The following is a 15,780-nucleotide window of genomic DNA, read 5'->3' as shown; positions in this document are numbered from 1 at the left end:
CAGAGGATGGAGAGGACAGAGGATGGAGAGAGGGCAGAGGATGGAGAGGACAGAGGATGGAGAGAGGACAGAGGATGGAGAGAGGACAGAGGATGGAGAGGATAGAGGATGGAGAGTGGAGAGAGGACAGAGGATGGAGAAAGGACAGAGGATGGAGAGGACAGAGGATGGAGAGTGGAGAGAGGACAGAGGATGGAGAAAGGACAGAGGATGGAGAGGACAGAGGATGGAGAGAGGACAGAGGATGGAGAGGATAGAGAGGAGAGAGGATAGAGAGGAGAGAGGATGGAGAGGATGGAGAGGACAGAGGATGGAGAGGACAGAGGATGGAGAGAGGACAGAGGATGGAGAGGAGAGAGGATGGAGAGAGGACAGAGGATGGAGAGGACAGAGGATGGAGAGGACAGAGGATGGAGAGGACAGAGGATGAAGATGACAGAGGATGGAGAGGACAGAGGATGGAGAGGACAGAGGATGGAGAGGACAGAGGATGGAGAGAGGACAGAGGATGGAGAGGACAGAGGATGAAGAGGACAGAGGATGGAGAGAGGACAGAGGATGGATAGGACAGAGGATGGAGAGGACAGAGGATGGAGAGAGGACAGAGGATGGAGAGGACAGAGGATGGAGAGGACAGAGAATGGAGAGGGGACAGAGGATGGAGAGGACAGAGGATGGAGAGGACAGAGGATGGAGAGGAGAGAGGATGGAGAGGACAGAGGATGGAGAGAGGACAGAGGATGGAGAGAGGACAGAGGATGGAGAGAGGAGAGAGGATGGAGAGTGGAGAGAGGACAGATGATGGAGAGAGGACAGAGGATGAAGAGGACAGAGGATGGAGAGAGGACAGAGGATGGAGAGGACAGAGGATGGGAAGGACAGAGGATGGAGAGAGGATGGAGAGGACAGAGGATGGGGAGGACAGAGGATGGAGAGGAGAGAGGACAGAGGATGGAGAGGACAGAGGATGGAGAGAGGAGAGAGGATGGAGAGGACAGAGGATGGAGAGGAGAGAGGATGGAGAGAGGACAGAGGATGGAGAGGACAGAGGATGGAGAGAGGACAGAGGATGGAGAGGACAGAGGATGGAGAGGGGACAGAGGATGAAGAGAGGACAGAGGATGGAGAGAGGACAGAGGATGGAGAGGACAGAGGATGGAGAGGGGACAGAGGATGAAGAGAGGACAGAGGATGGAGAGAGGATAGAGGATGGAGAGAGGACAGAGGATGGAGAGGACAGAGGATGGAGAGAGGACAGAGGGTGGAGAGGACAGAGGATGGAGAGAGGACAGAGGATGGAGAGGACAGAGGATGGAGAGGGGACAGAGGATGAAGAGAGGACAGAGGATGGAGAGGACAGAGGATGGAGAGAGGACAGAGGATGAAGAGAGGACAGAGGATGGAGAGAGGACAGAGGATGGAGAGAGGACAGAGGATGGAGAGGACAGAGGATGGAGAGAGGACAGAGGATGAAGAGAGCACAGAGGATGGACAGAGGATGGAGAGAGGACAGAGGATGGAGAGGACAGAGGATGGAGAGGACAGAGGATGGAGAGGACAGAGGATGGAGATGACAGAGGATGGAGAGAAGAGAGGATGGAGAGAGGACAGAGGATGGAGAGGACAGAGGATGGAGAGAGGACAGAGGATGAAGATGACAGAGGATGGAGAGGAGAGAGGATGGAGAGGACAGAGGATGGAGAGGACAGAGGATGGAGAGAGGACAGAGGATGAAGATGACAGAGGATGGAGAGGACAGAGGATGGAGAGAGGACAGAGGATGGAGAGGACAGAGGATGGAGAGAGGACAGAGGATGGAGAGGAGAGAGGATGTGGACATACATACAGGGGGCCACAGAGTATACAAGGGGCCCTTTGATAATTTTGAAGTCAAATTTTGATTTAGTTTTAGTCTTTTGACTAAAATGCCATTTTTGTTTTATTTGTATTTTAGTCTACAGAGGGCCACAGAGCACACCGGGGACCCCGGGGCCCGGCTAACCCTTTATTGCCGGACAATCAGTAAAGCAATCATTTCCTCTAACTGGGCGGATCCCCCCGGGTGGGTGCTGAGGAATGGCATCACTGATTGGCTGTTTTTTTTTTTAGGTGGGGCCCCCAATGGGATCTCCTCCATGCTGATCATTAACCATTTAGGGCCAGATCCACAGAAGAATTACGCCGGCGTATCTATTGATACGCCGCGCAATTTCAAAGTTCCCGCGTCGTATCTTCGTTTTGTATCTACAAAACAAGATACGACTGCATCTCGGCTAGATCCGACAGGCGTACGTCTTCGTACGCCGTCGGATCTTAGGTGCAATTTTTCGGCGGCCGCTAGGTGGCGTTTCCGTCGAATTCCGCTAGCTAGATACGGCAATCCACGAACATACGTCCGGCCGGCGCTTTTTTTTTTACGTCGTTTGCGTTCGGCTTTTTCCGGCGTATAGTTACCCCAGCTATTATGAGGCGTACTCAATGTTAAGTATGGCCGTCGTTCCCGCGTCGAATTTTGAATTTTTTACGTTGTTTGCGTAAGTCGTTCGCGAATAGGGATTTGCCTAGAATGACATCACCGTCGTAAGCATTGGCTTGTTCCGGGTTAATTTCGAGCATGCGCACTGGGATACCCCCACCGACGGCGCATGCGCCATTAAAAAAAAAACGTCATTTACGTCGGGTCACGATGTATTAGCATAAAACACGCCCCCATCACATTGATTTGAATTCCGCGCCCTTACGCCGCCAAAGATACACTACGCCGCCGTAACTTACGGCGCGCATTCTTTGAGGATTCGGAAAAAAAAAAGTAAGTTACGGCGGCGTAGTGTATCTTAGATATGTGACGCCCAACGGAAATATGCGCCGATGTACGTGGATCTGGCCCACAATCTGTTTGGGAAATTGGACAGAAAAGGCAATTCAATGTTCTTCTCACTTCCTGAAGTCGCCTTTGTTTGTTTTCATTGATACGGAATGATAAATCCCGCCATTCGCCTTTTATGAGGCGCGAGGCTCCGGATTGCCTCTGATTGCTCAGGGACTTTGTTCTGCTTGTGGAGGAATAAAACCCAATAAAAGGACGAGACCCTTGGCATGGAACTCTGGGAAATATCGTCATGCAATGTGCGCGGGCACATCATCAATTTAAAGGAACACAACACCTTTTACAGCATAGAACCCCCCGAAGACGACACCTGAGGATGGCGAGGAGGAAAATAAACACAGAGGGAAATGTAGATATATAAAAATATAAATATAAAAATATAAATGTAGATATATAAAAAATATAAATGTATATATATATAAAAATATAAATGTATAAATATATAAAAAAATATATAAAAGTATATATATAAAAATATAAATGTATATAAATAAAAATATAAATATATATATATAAAAATATAAATGTATATATATAAAAAAATATAAATATATATATAAAAATATAAATGTATATAAAAATATAAATATAAATATATATATATATATATATATATATATATATATATATATATATATATATATATATATATATATATATATATATATATATATATATTAAAAAAATATATAAAGGCAGATATATAAAAATATATATGTATATATAAAAATAAAAAAAATCACATCTTAAGAATTCACCTCGTTACCACGTTTGAGACCTGTGTCACTTGAAATATAATTATCTCCTCCAGCTCCAGCTGTCCTCTTTATGGACACTAGATGGAGCTGACGATCATAGGAGATAATCACATGACAAGCAATACAGCAATTTTATGTTGTGCCACTTAAAGCGGGGGTTCACCCGAAAAAAAATATTTAACATTAGATTGAGGCTAATTACGGGAAGCAGAATCGGGTGTTTTTTTTTAAATCAATGCAGTACTTACCGTTTTAGAGATAGATGTCTTCTCAATTTTCTCAATTAACTGCGTAAGGGGCCCCATAATTCCTGATGGCGGCCCTGCGGACAGGCAAATGGGCGTACAGGTACGTCCCCCTTTAATTTGATCGGGTCACAGAGCTGAAGAACGGGGAGATGCCAGTGTAGACACAACATCTCCCCGTTCTTCCTAGTGACAGGTCACTGATCGTCTGTTCTCTGTCATCGGGAGCAGCGATCAGTGACGCGTCACTCATAGCCCATACCCCCCACAGTTAGAATCACTCCCTAGGACACACTTAACCCCTTCATCGCCCCCTGGTGGTTAACCCCTTCCTTGCCAGTGTCATTTTACACAGTAATCAGTGCATTTTTATAGCGCTGATCGCTGTATAAATGACACTGGTCCAAAAATAGCATCAAAAGTGTCTGATGTGTCCGCCATAATGTCACAGTCATGATCCAAACCGCTGATCGCCGCCATTATTAGTAAAAAAAAAAAAAAAATGCCATAAAACTATCCCCTATTTTGTAGACGCTATGGGCCAGATTCATGTACAATTCCGGCGGCGTAACGTATTGCATTTACGTTACACCGCCGCAAGTTTTACGGGCAAGTGCTTGATTCACAAAGCACTTGCCTGTAAACTAGCGTAAATCCCTCCGGCGCAAGCCCGCCTAATTCAAATGGGGCGTGGATCATTTAAATTAGGCGCGTTCCCCCGCCGAACCGACTGCGCATGCTCCGTTATGAAATTTCCCGCCGTGCATTTGCGCGAAATGACGTTGCACCTTTTTGAACGTCGACGTGAGTTACATCCTTTCCTATTCACAGACGACTTACGCAAAAAATGTAAAATTCGACGCGGGAACGACGGCCATACTTTAAATACAAGCCAAAAAAAGACAGCTTTAACTATACGCCGGGAAAAGCCGACTAGCGACGACGTATGAGAATGCGACGACCGCGCGTACCTTCGTGGATCGCTGTAAACAGCTAATTAGCATACCCGACGCGGAAAACGACGCAAACTCCACCCAGCGGGCGCCGAAGTATTACACCTTCGACCCGTACGCCTGTCGGATCGAAGCCAAAAGCCGTCGTATCTTGGTTTGAGGATTCAGACTAAAGATACGACGCGGCAAATTTGAAAGTACGCCGGAGTATCAGTAGATACTCCGGCGTACTTCTTCTGAGAATCTGGCCCTATAACTTTTGCGTAAACCAATCAATAAACGCTTATTGCGTTTTTTTTTGTGGAAGTTCAGGAAGTATTCCGGTGTATCCCACGCAGTCCAGTCTGCACAGTAAATATTAGGACAGGTGACGATGTCTCCCCCGCAGACCCGCCATGATGATATTTCACAGGCGATCCCCCTGCAGAGCCGCGCTCGGGCTGCCCGCCGCGGATTTGGCTCCTGCCCATTATGGAGCCATTAGTAAAATTCAGGCGATGTGGAGAGGGAAAAAAAAAAATAAAAAATGAACGGCTTGTCCTTTACGATTACATCACTTGTAAAATGTAATAAGCTTAGAAAAGGGCAGATTTTATAAGAATGTAATTACATCGGATGTTACCAGTCATAGAGCACAACATTCCACACTCTGTCATCCCAGAATTCTCATGGCGTGAATACCATCACATTCCCAGGTGGTGAAATTAAAGGGCAACTCCGGCCTGGTAACAGCTAAAGATATACCGTATATATATGTGAGTGGGATTGGGGTACCCCTCCCCCCCAAAACGTATCAAAGGAAAGGGATCCCAGCAGGCCCGCCATCAGGAATTATGGGGCCCCTTACACAGCTTCAGGTATGGGACCCCTGGAGCAGAGAACCGGGGGGGGGGGTGCTGGCACCATAAATTGAGAAGCGGAGGGATGCCGCCGCTAATTGAGAAGTGGAGGGGGGCCCTTACAAAAAAAGAAATAGAAATAAGATATAAAAAAATATATAATAAAAGGGGGGCCTGAGGACCTCTGGGCCTTTTAATAAAAATAAAAAAGAAATAAAAAAAATTAAAAAACGTTTTTTTTATGAAAAAAAAGGGGGGCCCTGGGGACCTATGGGTCCTTTAATAAAAATAAATAAAAAATATATATAAAAAAAAAAAAAAGATTTTTTTTTTAAAAAAAAGGGGGGGGTTGCCAGCCGGGGCAAAAAATAAAATAAAAATAAAAAAGAAATAAAAAAAAAACAAAAAACGATTTTTTATGAAAAAAAGGGGGGCCCTGGGCACCTATGGGTCCTTTAATAAAAAGAAATAAAAAAAATATATAAAAAAAAATAAAAAATTTTTTTTTTTAAAAAAGGGGGGGTTGCCAGCCGGGGCCCTGGGTCCTTAGGGTTAGGGTTAGGGTTAGGGTTAACCTAACCCTAACCCTAAACAAAAAATAATTAAAATAAATATATAAAAAAATTATACAAAAAAAATGTTATAAAAAAAAAAAAAGGGGGGGGGTTGCCATCCGAGGTCCTGGGGACCTCTGGGCCCTTTAATAAAAATAAAAAAATATATATATATAAAAAAATATTATTGTTTTTGATAAAAAAAAATAAAAAAATGTGAGAGCACTGGGAGGGGCCGGAGAGTACTGGGGGGCAGAGAGTACAGGGGGGGCTGATGAGCACAGGGGGGCTGGGGACCATGGGGGGGGGCTGGAGACCACTGGAGGGCAGGGACCATGGGGGGGACTCGAGAGCAATGGGGGGGCGGGGACCATGGGGGGAGGGCTGGAGAGCAAAAGCAGGGAGCTAAGACCAGGGAGCCTGAGAGCACTGGGAGGGGCCGGAGAGTACTGGGGGGGGCAGAGAGTACAGGGGCGGCTGATGAGCACAGGGCGGCTGGGGACCATGGGGGGGGGGGGGGGCTGGAGACCACTGGAGGGTGGGGACCATGGGGGGGGACTCGAGAGCACTGGGGGGGGTGGGGACCATGGGGGGGGCTGGAGAGCACAAGCAGGGGCAGAAAAGTTGGTGAGCCAACTCAATATTGAACCCTACGGACTAAGACAGGGGAGCCTGAGAGCACTAGGAGGGGCCGGAGAGTACTGGGGGGGGGCAGAGAGTACAGGGGCGGCTAAGGACCATGGGGGGGGGGGGGGCTGGAGACCACTGGAGGGCGGGGACCATGGGGGGGACTCGAGAGAACTGGGGGGCCGGGGACCATGGGGGGGACTCGAGAGCACTGGGGGGGCGGGGACCATGGGGGGGACTCGAGAGCACTGGGGGGGGGGGGGGGACCATGGGGGGGGACTCGAGAGCACTGGGGGGGCGGGGACCATGGGGGGGACTCGAGAGCACTGGGGGGGCGGGGACCATGGGGGGGACTCGAGAGCACTGGGGGGGGCGGGGACCATGGGGGGGTCTGGAGAGCACAAGCAGGGGCAGAAAAGTTGGTGAGCCAACTCAATATTGAACCCTACGGACTATGGCCGGGATGTCATTAAAGTTCTTGTGTGTGTAAGGGCCGGCGTCCCAATACTTTTGGTGATATAGTGAAGTGGCTATGAGGTAATCAGCCATAACATGTCTTTTGTGTATTCAAATAACATTTTGTTCTCTGATGATTGATGGAGAGTCTCCGGTTTTAATGGATTCTTTTTGTCGGAAGTTGCAATAAAGACTAAAACATTTTTTTTATGTGATAAATAATGTGACGTCCGCTTATTGGCGCCTCGGAAAGGCCCAACTCTTTCTAATTCTCTATCTATGTGACTTTCTCTCGGGATTTTCGGTGCCCAATGGGATCGGCCTCCACCGGCGGCACCATTCACTTAGAGAAAGTGATTCTGAATTTCTGATTTTCCAATTTCCAAATTTTTTGAATTTCCAAATTTTAGAATTTTCTAAATTTTCTAAATTTTAGAATTTTCGAATTTCCGAAATTCGGAATTCAAAAATTCGGAAATTAAGAAATTTCTGAAATCCGAAAATTCGGAAATTTAAAAATGTGGGAATTTCGGAAATTTCCGAATTAACGAATTTGTTAAGATTCGTTAAAAAAAAAAAACGAATTCGGAAACTAAACGAACTGCACATGTCTAGCGTGTGTCGGTTATAACTCTCAACACAGGCAGAGCCGGTGCTACCACTAGGCAAACTAGGCAGCTGCATAGGGCGCCCGGCCACTGGTGTTCCTTCTCTCTGAAGCAAGCAAATAAGTCTCAGGATCAGCAGGCAGCCACCGCTCTGTTCACACACAGTGTCAGAGGTGCAGCGGCGGAGGACTATGTCTTTATCCCGACTCCTGAATGAATGGAAGCAAGCAAACATTCATTGATGAGCACTGGTGAGGCAGCATTTGATGGGCGCTGGTGAGGCTGCATTTGATGGACGCTGGTGAGGCTGCATTTGATGGGCGCTGGTGAGGCTGCATTTGATGGGCGCTGGTGAGGCTGCATTGATGGGCGCTGGTGAGGCTGCATTTGATGGGTGCTGGTGAGGCTGCATTTGATGGGCGCTGGTGAGGCTGCATTGATGAGTGATGGTGAGGCTGCATTTGATGGGCACTGGTGAGGCTGCATTTGATGGGTGCTGGTGAGGCTGCATTTGATGGGCGCTGGTGAGGCTGCATTGATGGGCGCTGGTGAGGCTACATTGATGGGCGCTTGTAGGCTGCATTTGTTGGGCTCTGGTGAGGCTGCATTTGATGGGCGCTGGTGAGGCTGCATTGATGAGTGATGGTGAGGCTGCATTTGATGGGCACTGGTGAGGCTGCATTGATGAGTGATGGTGAGGCTGCATTTGATGGGCACTGGTGAGGCTGCATTGATGAGTGATGGTGAGGCTGCATTTGATGGGCACTGGTGAGGCTGCATTGATGCGCGCTGGTGAGGCTGCATTGATGGGCGCTGGTGAGGCTGTATTGATGGGCGCTGGTGAGGCTGCATTGATGGGCGGGTCTTTGTTTTTTTCCTGAAGGCGCGATGGTTTTCTTCCATGTGGATATCCGTTGGTAGAACGTTCCGTAGCCGTGGTCCTTGGACTGCAAATCTTCGTCTCCCTTTGATTTGTAGCGGGACTTGGGGATGTGGAGGAGGTTTTGGTTTGATGATCGGAGAGTGCGATGGGGGGGGGGGGGGGGGTGAAGTGTTTTATTGCGGAGCCTTTCCTTGTGTGCACTTGTGGGTGGGGGATGGAATCACAATATATCCGCCAATCCCGGGAAGTTTATTGGAGTGAACTTTGTCTGCCGCCATTTTTCTCACGGACAGATGATATCTGAGAATGTGTCACTCGCATTTTCCTGCATCTGTCCTGCCCCCCCTCCCCCCTCGTCTGCTTAATCTCTTACCCTTTCTTCTTTTTTCTATTCCCTCATTCCCTTTCTTCTTCCATGCCCTTCCTTTCCCTCTATCATTCTTCTCTTCTTTCCCTTCCCTTTTCCTTTTCTCTCCATCTCTCCCTGCCTTCCTTCTTCTCTACCCTCCCGCCATCTTTCTTCCCTCACTCCCTTCATTCCTCCTTCCCTTCCCTCCTGTTCCTTTTCCTCACTCCTTCCCTTCCAATTTCCCAGCCTCCCTCTTCCTTTCCTTCATTTTCTTCTGTCCTTCCCTCCCTTCCCTTTTCCTCATTCTTTCATCCCTCTCTTCCCTTTTCCTCATTCTTTCATCCCTCTCTTCCCTTTCTCTCCATCCTTCCCTCCCTACCTTCCCTTTCCATTCTTCCCTTCTGTTCCTTGCCTTCCAACCTTCCTGTCCCCCCCCCTCCCTTCCTCAGTCCATTTCCCTTTTCCTGTTTCCTTCTCCCCTCCATTTCTGTTACCTCCATCCTTCTTCCTTTCTTTTTTCTTCATCCTTCTAGCCTTCCTCATCTTTCCAGAGATCTTTCTTTCCTCTTTTCCTTTCCTCCTTTCTTCCCTTCCCTTTCCCTCCATCCTTCCATCCCTCCTTTCTTTCCTACCCCCCTCTTTTCTATTCTCTTCATAATTCTCCCCTTCCTCCTCTTTCCTACCATGTTTGTTTCCTCTTACCTTTCTTTCTTTCTTTCTTTCTTTCTTTCTTTCTTTCTTTCTTTCTTTCTTTCTTTCTTTCTTTCTTGTCTCCTTTCCCTTTCTCTTCATCCTTCTCCCCTTCCTTAATTTTCCTTCCATTCTTCTTCCTTTCCCTTACCTTCATCCTCCTCCTTCTTCTCTCATTCCTCCTCTATCCCACCATATTTGTTTCCTCTCTTCCATTTCTTTCTGAATTTTTCTTCATCATTCTCACCTTCCTCATCTTTCCCCAAATCTTTCTCCTCTTTTCTTACCTTCCTTCCCTTTTCCCGCCAACTTTGTTTCCTCTCTCCCCTTTCTTTCTTCCTTTCTCTTTTCCTTTTTCTTCATCCTTCTACCCTTCCTCCCCTTTCCCCAAGTCTTTCTTTCCTCTTTTTCCTTCCTTCTTTCCTACCTTCCCTTTTCCTCCATCCCTCCCTCCCCTCCTTCTCTTTAGCCTTCCTATTGTCTTCATCCTTCTCCCCTTCCCCCTCTTTCCTGCCATCTTTATTTCCTCTCTTCCCTTTCTTTCTTAATTTTTCTTTATCTTTCTTCCCTTCCTCTTCTTTCCCCAAATCCTTCCTGTTTCCTCCATCCTTCCTTTCTTCCCCTCCTTCCCTTTATCCTTCCTATTCTCCTCATCTTTCTCCCCTTCCTCCTCTTTTTTCCCACCATGTTTGTTTCCTCTCTTCCCTTTCTTTCTTCCGTCCTCTCCTTCTTGCCTCCTTTCATCCTTCCCTTTACCCTTCCTTTGCCTTGAATCCTTCTCCCCTTCCTCCTCTTTCCTGCCATGTTAGCTTCCTCTCTTCCCACCCTTCCCTCCCCTTCTTCTTATTCTCTTTATCCTTCTCCTCTTCCCCCTCTTTCCTGTCTTCCTTGTTTCCTCTCTTGCCTTTCTTTCTTCCCTTCCCTTCCCCTCCATCCTTCCCTTCCTCTCCCCTTCGTCCTTCCCTTCCCCTCCATCCTTTCCCTCCATCATTCCCTTCCCCTTCGTCCTTCCCTTCCTCTCCATCCTTCCCCTCCATCATTCCCTTCTCTTCCCCTCCACCATTTCCTACCACTCCATCCTTCCCTTCCGTTACCCTCCATCCTTCCGTTCCCCTCCACCCTTACCTTCCCCCTCCATACTTCCCTTTCCTTCCCCTCCATCCTTCCATTCCCCTCCACCCCTACCTTCCCCCTCCATACTTCCCTTTCCTTCCCCTCCATCCTTCCCTTCCCCTCCATCCTTTACTTCCCTTCCCCTCCATCATTCCCTTCTCATCAATCCTTCCCTTCCCCTCCATCCTTCCCTTCCACCAACCTTTCCTTCCCTTCCCCTCCATCCTTCCCTTCCCCTCCATCCTTCCCTTCCGTTCCCCTTCACCCTCCCCTTCCCCTCCATCCTTTCCCTCCACCCTTCCCTTCCCCTCCATCCTTCCCTTCCGTTCCCCTCCACCCTTCCCTTCTACTCCACCCTTCCCCTCTATCCTTCCCCTCCACCCTTTCCTTCCTCTCCCCTTCATCCTTTCCTTCCATTCCCCTCCATCCTTCCCTTCCCCTCCACCCTTTCCTTCCCTTCCCCTCCCCTCCACCCTTCCTTTACCCTCTATCCTTCCCTTCTACTCCATCCTTCCCCTCCACCCTTTCCCCTCCATCCTTCCCTTCCCCTCCACCCTTCCCATCCCCTCCATCCTTCCCTTCCATTCCCCTCCATCCTTCCCTTCCCCTCCACCCTTCCCATCCCCTCCATCCTTCCCTTCCATTCCCCTCCATCCTTCCCTTCCATCCTTCCTTTCCATTCCCCTCCATCCTTCCCTTCCGTTCCCCTCCACCCTTCCCTTCCCCTCCATCCTTCCCTTCCCCTCCATCCTTCCCTTCCCTTCCATCCTTCCCTTCCCTTCTCCTCCATCCTTCCCTTCCCATCCCCTCTATCCTTCCCTTCCATCCTTCCCTTCCATCCCCCTCCATCCTTCCCTTCCGTTCCCCTCCACCCTTCCCTTCCCCTCCATCCTTCCCTTCCCCTCCATCCTTCCCTTCCCTTCCATCCTTCCCTTCCATTCCCCTCCATCCTTCCCTTCCATCCTTCCCTTCCCCTCCATCCTTCCCTTCCCTTCCCTTCCCTTCCCTTCCCCTCCATCCTTCCCTTCCTTTCCCCTCCATCCTTTCCTTCCCTTCCCCTCCACCCTTCCCTTCCCCTCCAATCTTTCCCTTCCCTTCCCTTACTCTCCATCCTTCCCTTCCCCTCCGCCCTTCCCTTCCCCTCTAATCTTTCCCTTCCCTTCCCTTCTCCTCCATCCTTCCCTTCCCTCTGATAATGATCTCTCCTCCTCTGTCTGCTCTTCATGGAGATGGGTAAGTCCTTCCTCTTTGTATTTGTCCCTCTGATGTCTTCAGGAAATAAATCCGTCGTATTTTTCCATCACTTTCCCTCAATTAGACTTTATAAATCTGTGAGCCGCGTGTGACACGAGCGCTCATCCAATCACTAAGTATCCGGCGCGCTCGCTCTTACAAGGCGCATAAATAGTCAGATTTGTCATTTTCTCAGCTCCGCTCCGATGGAAATATTGCCGGAAAGTTGAAGGGCAGCCAAGTCGATCGGCCTCGCCGCGTCGCGGGGTCGCCGCGATCTGTCCTTTCCTATTGTGCTGGAAAATGATGAAGTTTCTAAGTGCTTCTCTATTATCTTTCCTCTGGCAGTTACAAAGCGTCGCATTATACGGGGCGCGCCCTGCGACGCCACTCTCCGAGTCAGCGCAGGCATGGCGTCCTGGCTACAGATTCCGTCAGATCTGCACTCCAGGCAAAACATCTACCAAAGCAACGGGATACCGAACAGAATGATCGGGAAAGGATCCGAATCAATTCCGTGGGTCAAAGTGAGATCACAAAACCGGCGCCAACATGTTTCGCCCCCTCCCTTCATCAGGGCAGAAGGAAAAAATGTGTTGTAGTTTCAATACGTTATTTGCAATAAATACATTTCGTTAAATTCGTTTAATTTATTTTCGGAATTTGTTTTGTTTATTTGAATTCGAATTTTCCGAGTTCCATTCTAATTGCGTTCCAATCGAATATCATTCAAGATCAAATTTTTTCTATTCGTAATTCAAATTTCGGGAAAGATGGTTATGTTCTTTCTAGGGTTGTCCTGATACCACTTTTTTAGGACTGAGTACGAGTACCGATACTTTTTTTCAAGTACTCGCCGATACCGAATACCGATACTTTTTTTTTTAAATGTGTCCCCAAATGCAGCCATGTCCCCCCACAGATGCAGCCATGTCCCCCCACAAATGCAGCCATGTCCCCCCCATATATGCAGCCATGTCCCCCCATATGCAGCCATGTCCCCCCATATGCAGCCATGTTCCCCCCAATATCCAGCCATGTCCCCCCATATCCAGCCATGTCCCCCCATATCCAGCCATGTCCCCCCATATGCAGCCATGTCCCCCCCCATATGCAGCCATGTCCCCCCCATATGCAGCCATGTACCCCCCCATATCCAGCCATGTCCCCCCATATGCAGCCATGTCCCCCCATATCCAGCCATGTCTCCCCCATATATGCAGCCATGTTCCCCCCCATATGCAGCCATGTCCCCCCCATATATGCAGCCATGTCCCCCCCATATATGCAGCCATGTCCCCCTTACCTACATGCTGCCACGCTGCCGCGCCGCCGCTTGGTTAATACGGGCGAGGAACATTACAGCTTTCATTTGAATAGCTGTAGTGTTTCGCGCCGTGCTGCGTATAGACACTCCCCCTTGCTCGGGATTGGACAATTCACCCGAGCAAGGGGGAGTGTCTATACGCGGCGCGGTGGGAAACACTACAGCTATTCAAATGAAAGCTGTAATGTTCCTCGCCCGTATTAACCAAGCGTCTGCGGCAGCGGGGATGCGGCGTAGCTACTAGTATCGGTATCGGGACAACCCTAATTCTTTCCATTCCATTCTTTTATTTTCAATTCCATTTTTTTCTATTCTAATCAAATTCAAATAAATTTTATTTGAAAAATTCGAATTTCTGAAAACAGTTATATTGTTATATTCTTTCTACTCTATTCTATTATTTTCTATTGTTTTTTTCTATCCTGCAGGAAGGGGGTTAACCACTAGGGGGCGAGGAAGGGGTTAAATGTGTCCTAGGGAGTGATTCTAACTGCGTGGGGCGTGGCTACCTGTGACACAACAGCGATCACTGCTCCTGATGACAGTGAGTGTGAGTGTCCTGTCACTAGGCAAAACAGGGAAATGCCTTGTTTACATCAGCATTTCCCGTTCTTTCTCTCCGTGAGACGATCGCGGGACTCCCGGCAGACAACGAATCGGCGAACTCACAGAGCTTGCTGCGGACGCGCGCGCGCCCACAAGGCCACGTCTTAGGCCTCGTACACACGACCGAACATGTCTGCTGAAACTGGTCCGTCGGACAAGTTTCCGCGGACATGTTCGGTCGTCTGTACGGCCGACCGGACAATTTTCCGGCGGATCGGACAGGTTTCCAGCGGACAAATGTTTCTTAGCATGCTAAGAAACATGTCCGCTGGAAGCCTGTCCGTCGGACATGTTCGGTCGTCTGTACGACTCACTGGACATGTCCGCTCGGCCGAAAGCCTTCGCATGCGTCAAAGTGATTTGACGCATGCGTGGAAGCATTGACCTTCCAGGGTCGCGCACGTCGCGGCGACGGCGCGGCCACGTCACCGTGTTCGCTGTCCGCGGGAAATTTGGTCTGATGGGGTGTACAGCCATCAGACCAAAATCCGCCAGCGGACATGTCCGATGAAAACGGTCCGCGGACCGTTTTCATCGGACATGTCCCGTCGTGTTTACAACGCCTTAAAGGCAATGGGCCAGATTCAGAAAGATCAGCGGATCTTTCTGCTGGCGTAACGTATCTAATTTACGTTACGCCGCCGCAAGTTTTTCAGGCAAGTGCTTTATTCACAAAGCACTTGCCTGTAAAGTTGCGGTGGCGTAGCGTAAATCACCCGGCGGAATTAAAATTCGGCGGGTAGGGGGCGTGTATCATTTAAATGATGCGCGTCCCCGCGCCGAACGAACGGCGCATGCGTCGTCCGTAAAATATCCCAGTGTGCATTGCTAGAAATGACGTCGCAAGGACGTCATTGGTTTCGACGTGAACGTAATTGACGTCCAGCCCAATTCACGGACGAGTTACGCAAACGACGTAAAATTTTCAAATTGCGACGCGGGAACGACGGCCATACTTAACATTGGATACGCCACCTAGGGGGCATGTTTATCTTTACGCCGGCATACCTCTTACGGAAACGGCGTATCTTTACTGCGACGGGCAAGCGTACATTCGTGAATCGGCGTATCTACTCATTTGCATATTCTACGCCGAACTCAATGGAAGCGCCACCTAGCGGCAAGTGTAAATATTGCACCCTAAGATACAACGGCGCAGGCCGTCGTATCTTAGGCAGGTTTAAGTGTATCTCGGTTTGAGCATACATTTAAACATACGACGGGCTTAGATTCCGAGTTACGTCGGCGTATCTACTGATACGCCGGCGTCACTCTTTGTGAATCTGGCCCAACATTTATATACGTCGATTTGCCCAGCCGTGCCATTCTGCCGATGTATATCGGCGTGCAGCGGTTGGCAAGTGGTTAAAAAAACGAATTCAGAACTAAACGAATTGCACGCGTCCAATGGCCGTAGGCTGCAGTGTTTTTGCAAACATGAATGCATCGGCATTTATCTGAAAGCGTTAGTATATAAAAACCCATGGCCCCCAACCTTCACTTGCATGGGAGGCTATACATGCAGAAACCACGCCTTGTGACGAAACACGTCAGGGCGGAGTCACATGACGTCACCAGGCATACGTCCGGAACCGGAAGTGAGGTGTTTCTATGAATGTGGATGCTGTATCTTTGTCCTCAGGGGGGGCCAT

Source organism: Rana temporaria, chromosome 4 (genome assembly GCF_905171775.1).
Source record: "Rana temporaria chromosome 4, aRanTem1.1, whole genome shotgun sequence".
Classification (NCBI taxonomy): domain Eukaryota; kingdom Metazoa; phylum Chordata; class Amphibia; order Anura; family Ranidae; genus Rana; species Rana temporaria.
The sequence above is the reverse complement of the archived record's forward strand: the minus strand, read 5'-3'. Positions refer to the sequence as shown.